Source organism: Larimichthys crocea, chromosome VIII (genome assembly GCF_000972845.2).
Source record: "Larimichthys crocea isolate SSNF chromosome VIII, L_crocea_2.0, whole genome shotgun sequence".
NCBI lineage: Eukaryota > Metazoa > Chordata > Actinopteri > Sciaenidae > Larimichthys > Larimichthys crocea.
This window is the reverse complement of record NC_040018.1, coordinates 28,614,802-28,624,065: the sequence shown is the minus strand read 5'-3', so window position 1 is coordinate 28,624,065 and position 9,264 is coordinate 28,614,802.

The window sequence follows — 9,264 nt, the reverse complement described above, 5'->3', positions numbered from 1 at the left end:
AATACGGGTTTATGAATGTTTAAATGTTTGTGTTTTTTTAAATATTTTTTTTCTCTTCTCCTCCTTGTGTATTAGTGTATTGCCGATGCTCCATTAAAAAAATTTATATACAAAAAAAGTTAAATTATATTCAAAGTTTACTTCAGTTTTTTTTTTAATGCTCACTGGTATTGTTCGTGCGGGTAATGTTTTAAATTCTGAATATATGTTAATACAATTTCTGTAATAAAATCTTTTATGTATACCAGAGTGTATATGCAATTATTTAAGACCACTTCTGACATAGGACCCAAAAGCCAAAAAAGGCACCCTATGCGAAGGGGGAGTGGCCTCCTTTCAAACGACGGTCCAGCCCCTGAAATGGAGGATAAAGTGATATTATGTGTTTCTTAATATCTATCTTAACTCGTACAACAGAAGCATATGTTTGTAATACACTCTATTGCAACCCGAAGCATAGCAGGTGTGTGGCCTGTAGGTAGCAATACGTTCTAAAATATATGGTTTAGTGTGTGCTGAACAGCGAGTGCAATGCAAATTTGGTTTACCAGAATTCCATTTGTTTGCTGTTTTCATTGCGTTTTATAGACTGAGATATGAACTCTATAAGCATACAAACAAAAACAACATTTTATGTTGAGTTTGGTGTGGTAGTCTGACCTTCTAACTATTGAAAATCAAGTTGTGTTGATTGTTTCTTTTTTAAAGTCTCTTGTGTTTGGTCAATACAGAATTAATGCTTTTGTCCTTACTCCTGCAGTCATCCTGCTTCTTCAACATCTTTTTGAAAGTTTTCTGGTGCCAGCAGCAGTTCTGTAATGTGGAGGTGGCACTCCACACAGTAGTCTATTAAGTAGGTCAGTATAGATTCCATTCCATTGAATGTCTTTCACTTTGTGCTGACACTCAGTGCAAAAATGTACCCGAGCGAAAGGTTTTGGTCAATAGCAATTACCTTTCGTCTCTCCTGGGCAAAAAGGATTTTTTTGGGCCTAATGGGGTTGACTGAGTGGCTGCTTCAGGTCATGTGATTTGAGTAACTATTTTTGAATTTTAATGACGGAGCGCTGTGTGACACTCAAACCCTAAAGCACCTCAGAAAAAGGCATTAGATTGTAGTTTTTCCCTTATCTTAGTAACTTCATGTTTACTGCGTAGAACAGAAAGTAGAAGGCTAGTTGAAAATTCATGTAACCCTGTGACCCCGTCCTAAATGATTTTAGGTTGGGGGAAAAAAAATCTTATTCTACTTATCAATGGAAATATTCCATAAGGTGATTCTGGGACTGAATTAACTACTAAATTTAAGAATTTTGAAATGTGGGTAATTTTCCTAACCTTTTTACTAACCAACATTTGAAACCAAACATTTAGTAGTAAGAGTGTTTGTTGAACTTTGATGACAACATATGACAGGAAATATTTTGGTTGGGTTTCTTCTGCATTTATTGTCACCTAAATGAACTGAAATCAACTTTGGCTTAGTGCAAGGTTGTCCAAATGGTGAGGAGGATCAGAACGGACCTGACCAGGTAGCTACAATGTGGGGAATAAATGGAATGATGGAGTAAAGAGTTTCACTTTGGTTCAAGTCAGGCTTGCATTCTTGTTGCCAATAAACACATTCAGTGTATGTTGTTTCAGTAGCGCTACAGCTCAGAGGCTTAGTGGTAATTAAGCCCCGAGACTAAACGACAAATGACTTAGCAGCAGCTGTGCTGAGACACTAAACTATAAAGCCTTGTATCGACATTTTTGGATTATAAATTTCAAGAAAAGTATGCAAACACAATTGCCACGATATCTTATACTTAATCTGAGTCCATGTAATACCAGTGACCTTTACACACATCAGATTTTAGATTAGAGCCTTGATAGTGCAAACAAATGGACCGTGTAAATGAATAGCATTTTATCTGATGTGCCTCTCTTGCATTTGCTCAAACACACCCACAGGCACACAGTTTTACACTATATTGAAAGCAGACCTAAATGTTTTTCACTGCCCACTTAAACCATTAATCTGCTGATCCTCTCCACTTTTAGACGGCAGTGTTATAGACTGGAGCCCACCTCACTGTCTGTCATGTGATCTGGCTGGAAGTTTAGATAAAGCCTATTCACACCGGGGACAGTAAGCACCGAAAAACGGGCTGCGCCACGGTCACCGGAGCTGATCGCTGCCAGTCTAATCAATCAACCCATTCACACCGGGCGCCCGTGGATGTCTCGGCAGCCTCCCAGCAGCGTCTCTCTGCGTCAAAATCGTTCAAACTAAACAGGTTCTTTTTGAATTACCAGAGTTAAGTGGCAGAACTTTGATATATGCAAGGAAGAACAAAACATTAACAATCCCCGAATAAACTATTTACAAGAGTATTTACAAGCCTTTCATGAATTTGAGCTAAAACCCTGAAGAAAACTGTCACACAGTAACAAGCCAATCATCAGCAGCTGTGTAGTTTGGTTGCAGTAGTTGCCATGTTGGTTGTTTACAAGGGAGTAGCATGCAGTGAGAAGGAAAGATTAATCAGATACAAAAAACAGCATTAATGTTGGGAACAGGGCCAAGTAAAAAAAAACAACCTTTCCAAACTATGTATATTACAAAGTTTGTATATTACACAGTTTATGTGCATGTTTCTAAAACCTTAGAGCGTGAAAGACTCGTCTTTGCTCTGACCTCCTCTGGTCTGAAAAAATAAATATCGACATCCTCTGAGACTTTTCTTCTTTGCTTTGCTGGACTTTACAAGCACGGGGAACTGCTGGTTATTAGATGTCAGCGTTTAGTTCATTATATCATAATCCCCTGGTTTTGAAGCAATATCCTGAGTTACCATATATTGTGTTTTTAATACAGTTCTCTTAGAAGAGACTTGTTTATGCTTCCAATGTCGAATGATTACTTTGCTAACAAACCTGATTATACAGGTTGATTTCTGCACTTCAGAGGGGAAAGAAGAGATGAACTGCTCTGAAGAAAGAAAAAACACAATATAACACACAAATTAAATATATTGCTTGTTGTTGCCTTCTAAAAGGACACATATTAAGGGTACTTAGGGGTACAGCAGCCAAAGTAGAGTTGGTCATCCATTCATTGCAGAAGAAATAAACCAAAACATCTCACACACTGCGGAGCTCCAACATCCAATCCCTGTTGTTCGTAATTCCTAAGTAATTCATGTCATGCATCATAAGTGTTTTCTAATCTGTCACCAGTGTAGTTGTAGTTAGACACAAGAACTACTTTGTTAAACTAAATCTGCTATTTCTAGTTAGAACTTGTTTCTCCCACAGCGTTTTATTAGTGTGCAGTAAGACAGGATTTAATGAGAACCAAACAGAGACCATGGCCTTTGTGACAGCTTTTATGTGTAACTAGTATTTTGTTTTTATTTTTGGTGGGTTCCAGACAGACTAAATGTGGTCTAATTACACACAGTCAGCCAACACAAAGGGCGCGTGCCTTCAGTACTGCACAACCTCAAAATAAAAGTAGACATTGGTTAAACCCCTTCACCAAATACAGTCAACACAACTTTGATTTTCAAAGAGGAGGACGGAGAACGCTTGTTCAATAAGCGAGACAACAATAGGAACTTGTGTTTATATGTGAACTCATCAGTCTATAAAAAACACAAACACTCTATATTAATACAACACACGTTCATCATTTTATTGAATTCCTGAAACCATATATGAACCAGATGCAGAAACACCACGGCCCTCTGTGGGCTGAGCTCATTTAAGATGGACTGAGGCGCAGTCCACATTAGAAATTCTGTTTGGAAATCATGGACGGTGCGTCCTGCAGAATAAAGTGGAGAGGGCTTGTTATCAGCACACAGTTCAAAAGTTAGAATCCATGATGGCATGGATTACAGATTGTAAAGCCCTCCGAGGCAAATGTACTTGGGCTATACAAATTTGATTTGATTTGATTTGAGGTGCATTACAGCACCAATAGGTAATCTGCATAATTTGTGCATACAGGTTTTGGAACAACACATGCAGCCAAGTAGACAACGTCTTTTTCAGAGACGGCCTGGCTTATTTCAGCAAGACAATGTCAAACTATATTCTGCATGAATTCAAACAGCATGGCTCTGTAGTGAAAGAACTGAGCTGTCTGCAGTCCAGAGTTGTCACCGAAGATGTTTGACACATTATGAAACATAAAATATGTTTCATATATATAATATATATATATATATAATATTATCTATATATATATTATTATATAATATATATATATATCCTATCTCAAGTAAGAATAGGGAAACATCTCAACATCACAACTTTTTGTCACGTGTTGCTGCAATTCAATGGCAAAATGGCCACATTATTTTCCAAAAGCAATCAAGTTTCTCAGTTTCAACATTTGATAAATGGTCTTTGAACTACTTTCTATAAAAAGTTAGTGTTTTTCACATCATTTTAACTTGGAAACAGGCAAGGGAAACAAGGGAGGACCCTTCATATGCACGTCTGTCAGTCTCCCTGGTGACTGTTTGTAGCACCATCTGTGTGATATTGTGGTGCCAGGTGGAAGGTCCTCCTCTCCTCAGGTGGGAGGAGAGGAGCAAACAGGTGGAAGGTCCTCCTCTCCTCAGGTGGGAGGAGAGGAGCAAACAGGTGGAAGGTTCATTCAGATTCAACGAGGCAGTGCAGTCAGCTGAGCTGAGAATAGCTGTCTCAGGAGCTCGTCTGTTTCTGCTGGAAAGTCACTCCAGTGAAACAACAGGAGCAAAGTGCTCTGATACTAACAGGCTGCTAACTAACACTCAGAGCAAACGAGCAGCTGTAATGGAAATAAATAATCTATTTTTATTGAACACTTTCCAGCCAGTGGATTCATTTAAACTGGGATCAAAGTCGAATGCGGTTGAAGCAGAAAATCACTCTGTGTTTACCGATAACATGGGATGAGTGATGCTTACATTGTCTTTAGTTCAGAGCTGCTTTATACTGCAGCTCCTCTTTCAGTTCAGTGCTGTGAATCCCTGCAGGCACAGAAATGTTGATCAATCTACAGCCACTGTAAAATGCCAGTGGTTTATTAGTCCTGTGCATAAAGACCTCCTTTACAACTTGATAGTGACCTCATGTCACATGATTTTGCCATGATGTCAAATACTGCAGAGTTAAAACTGAAACAGTATCAGATTGATGCATTCATACAACAGCATCACCAACATGTATTTTTTTTATTTCTATCACTATTCTATATTTCTCTACCAATTATCAGTAAAATATGAATAAATAAATCTGTCATTAGCTGCAGATTTGTGGCTCTGCGCATTCACATCACGACACTCTGCACCTTCTAGACAATGACATGATTTCCTGGAGAAGCATCTTCCAGTTTGTTGTCAGATTTGTTGGCTCAGGTGTTTGAGAGTTATGAGACTCATGACATGACTGACTGAGAGTATGATATTAATCATCACACCTTTGATTTATATTCCACTTCGGGCAGCCTGTTTGCAGTTTCTGCTGCTACACCTCCATGAACCAAAATAGCCGGTGCACTTGGAGACGCCCACACAGTTTCTGTGCACAAAGACCTGCTTTACACTTTGTCATTGCGCTTACATGATTAAAACAGGGCCCAAATTGACTCGCTAGTCCATTTGTATCCGCGCACAATCAACCATCAAGAAGGTAGTCTGTTCATTCTGTGTTCATTAAACTTGAAATTTTGAACTTGACATACAACAAATCACAACATGCTGCAAACTTTTTTAATAAGACATAAGAAACCAGAACACAGAAACAGGTTTAATGCCAGGCAGGTTTTCACTCACAAGGACTTTGTCTTGCAAACACACAAAAAAAGTCTATTTTATTAAAATCAAAAGAGCGCATATCTTGTGAAGGAATGTGCAGAATAATGAATTGGTTGTGCAAAAGTTCAGTGTGCAGAATATTTAAAACATGCAAGATATTTATTAAAACAGTGATCCAAAAGATGTTAAGATTAAAAGTGTGTTAATATAACGTGTAGAGTCTGGGATAGGGGGTGACGGTCAGTGTCAGAGGGGCCCACAGGCCTTGTTAAAGCCAGCTGCTGTTCTGAGTGTATTTACATTATTAACATGAGCCATATGAACACCAACAGTATTGGGTGGAGCTGATCTGCATCGTCATCAGTGAGATGTGTTTGCCTATGTACGGTTAGAAAATCGAACAGACTTTTGAGAGTTTTAGGTCGAGTTACATATGAGGTTGTGTACGTGTGATAAACTGTGGGTGGTAAATATTCTATACACCATACATAACTCAGAGTGCATCTCGTCATCTGATCATGAGTTTTGAATTTTAGTAATGTAGTGGATGGTTTAAACTAGGGCTGTCAATCGATTAAAAAAAAAAGAACTAATTAATCACAAACATTTCCGTTATTAATCGCGATTAATTTATCAATAAATGTATCAATAAATGAATTGCATTTTTCTGAGACTGAAGCTTATAATGAATATTTATTTATGTAAAATGATCAAATTAATGTAGAATAAAGTATATTTAAATTCATTCATGTTATTGGCTCAAGGTGCACATATGCACAGTGCAAATAGAAAAAAGCCAGAACGAGGAAATATACTATATGTGTTAAAGTCGTGTTACTTCTGTGGAATTTAAATTCAGCTTTGCAAACTGTGCAAATCGCCTTGTTTTTGTCCAACGAGCCGTCGTTGGAAATGTTCTTTAAGCCATAGACTCTCCTTTAGTTAGGATAGATGTTTGACCGCGCATGTGACCAAAGGTTATTGGTCAGCCGCCACCGGAAGTAAACAAAACCACGTTAATTGCGTTAATTTTTGTTAATACGTTAATTGTTTAAAATTAATCGGCAAAATTAACGCAGACTGAGCAGGATTTGTGGTCACGGTAAACACAACAGTCAAAGTGGGCCTAGGACTAACTTGAAATTCCGCATGTCATGTTACGTGTGGTAAAAAGATGTAGCGTACTAATGTACCTTTAGATAATAACCCCTGCTGCACATGCATCCTGGGTCATTAGTAAACAGGAATTCATCTATTAAGATGTTACTGTTATTTTATACTGAAGGTTGGTTCCTCACAGACACAACAGCACCACACATTCATTATGCAAGCCTGCATGACTGAACCCTACACTGATATGATGCATTTCATAACTTTTTAAAAATGTTAACTGTAATGAAACCAGACAACAGGCATGCAGCCTGCAGCCATGCAAACAAATGAACCTTCCTTCATACTCTAATTATAATCCATAATGTGTGAGAACTATTCTGACATCATACATTTAGCCTCAACAGTATCAATTATTCCTATGAATCTTTTAGTGTATTTCCATCTGATCACATCTACTTTACAGGTCCAATATACATACAAACACCAATGTAATCAATCTTCTAGTCTTTAATGCACACACACACAGACACACACACACTTGATGTGCAGATTTTATGCATTAAAAGATAAACACATGCACAGAGGTGACCTCTCTTACATACACACATGCAAAATGCAGTAAAACCAATGTGGGATTATCAAGGCCAGTCGATGCAGTGTCTGACTGAAATCATTACTATACAGCACTATCACTGTTGATATTTAGATATCCATCCATTCGCTTATCCTCATCAGGGTCACAGTGAGGCTGGAGCCTGTATCCCAGCTGACTTTGGCCTGAGAGGCGGGGTACACCCTGGACAAGACACCAGTCACTCACAGTCACACCTTTGTGTTTGTGTGTCATGGAGTTCTATTTCAACTTCCTCAAAAACTTTGGAAAAACAAACTCAGCCTTGGCGAGAAAAACAGTGATGGCGATCCAACTATTTACCAAGATTGATGTTGAAGATGTTATGCCTCTATTCTGTCACCTGAACTTCAGGTGGGAGATCAAACTTAATGCTTGGTGATTTAGTTACACGCCAATGGTTGCAGGCTATAATGATCTGTATAAATGCATGCATTAATAAAATAGTGTGCGGCCTTGGTTGCACTACAGAAACGGTGAGGAGAAGAGTGATACGAGTGAGTTTTATTAACTTTAGAGAGAACAGAGGGGAGCAGGGAAATGTGTGCCTGTGCTGGCTGCAGACATGGAGGGTTGGAATAAAACTGAATAAAATTATTAAGCTCTTCTTGATACCAGTGCCATTATCGATTCTGCTTTATTGGTTAAGCTCATGTTACGTGTTACTGATTGTTTTACAGACACAGTGAGTGTGAGACCACGACTCCCAGTGCAGGTTTGACATCATTGTCAGAAAAAAAACATGCTGGCATTGATACAAGGAATTAATGAGCTTGGAGGTGTATGATCCTGAGGAAAAGACAATTTGGAACCTGTTCTAAATTCCCATTATGTAATAAGATAGCAATTAAAGATAAAATCTTAGATTGATTTTTTATAATTAACACATTTTTTAGATTAATTTAACCGACTGTGTAATATTTGATGTGTAAAACAGCATTCAAAACATTGAATGCGCATTTATAACCATGGAATAATTTACTTTTAAATGATCCATTTACTCTTCTATATCCAGCTTTGTGTTTTGGTGAAAGCCATCTACAGTAGATTTGCCTTGGTGAAATCAGTGCTGGGTGTCTGAGAACAATCTGCAATGAAATCTCAACAAAACAAGTTTTTGAATTTCCCCTTGAACACGTTGATGATCAGCAGTAAAGTCATATCACACTCATTCCACTGTGAGTAATTACAGTATCTGCTCATCCTGTTCTGCTCTAAGGATTAATACGGGGAAGAGAGCCTGCAGTGTTCATGTTAATGATCATTTTAATGCTTAAGCTCTCTTGTGTGCCTTAAAGCAGAGTATTGCATTTCATTTTCTTACTTATGTTTAATGTAATGGGGCGGGTGGATTTTAAGAAACAGACAGAGAGAGACCAAAGAACAAAAGGAGAAACTCATTCTTCCTTTCCCTTTATGGACTTCATGCAGCTAACATAACAAACCAGTCTTGTGATTTAAATATGAGCATAGAATCTTAATTTTACAGTGTGATAGCATACATTCTGTTATGTTTTCATCTGGCTCAAAACATGATTGGCTGCCCTGCTCTGATTAGTTTCACCTGTGACTCATTAACCTGCCCTCACTAGTAGGGCTGGGTATTCAAATTCAAAATTGATTTGATTCCGATTCTCAAGACTGAGAATCGATTATCATAATCCGATCCGATCTCGATTCAAGTTAGTGTTATTAAAACCATTTTTTGGTCGCCTGAAGCCCTCG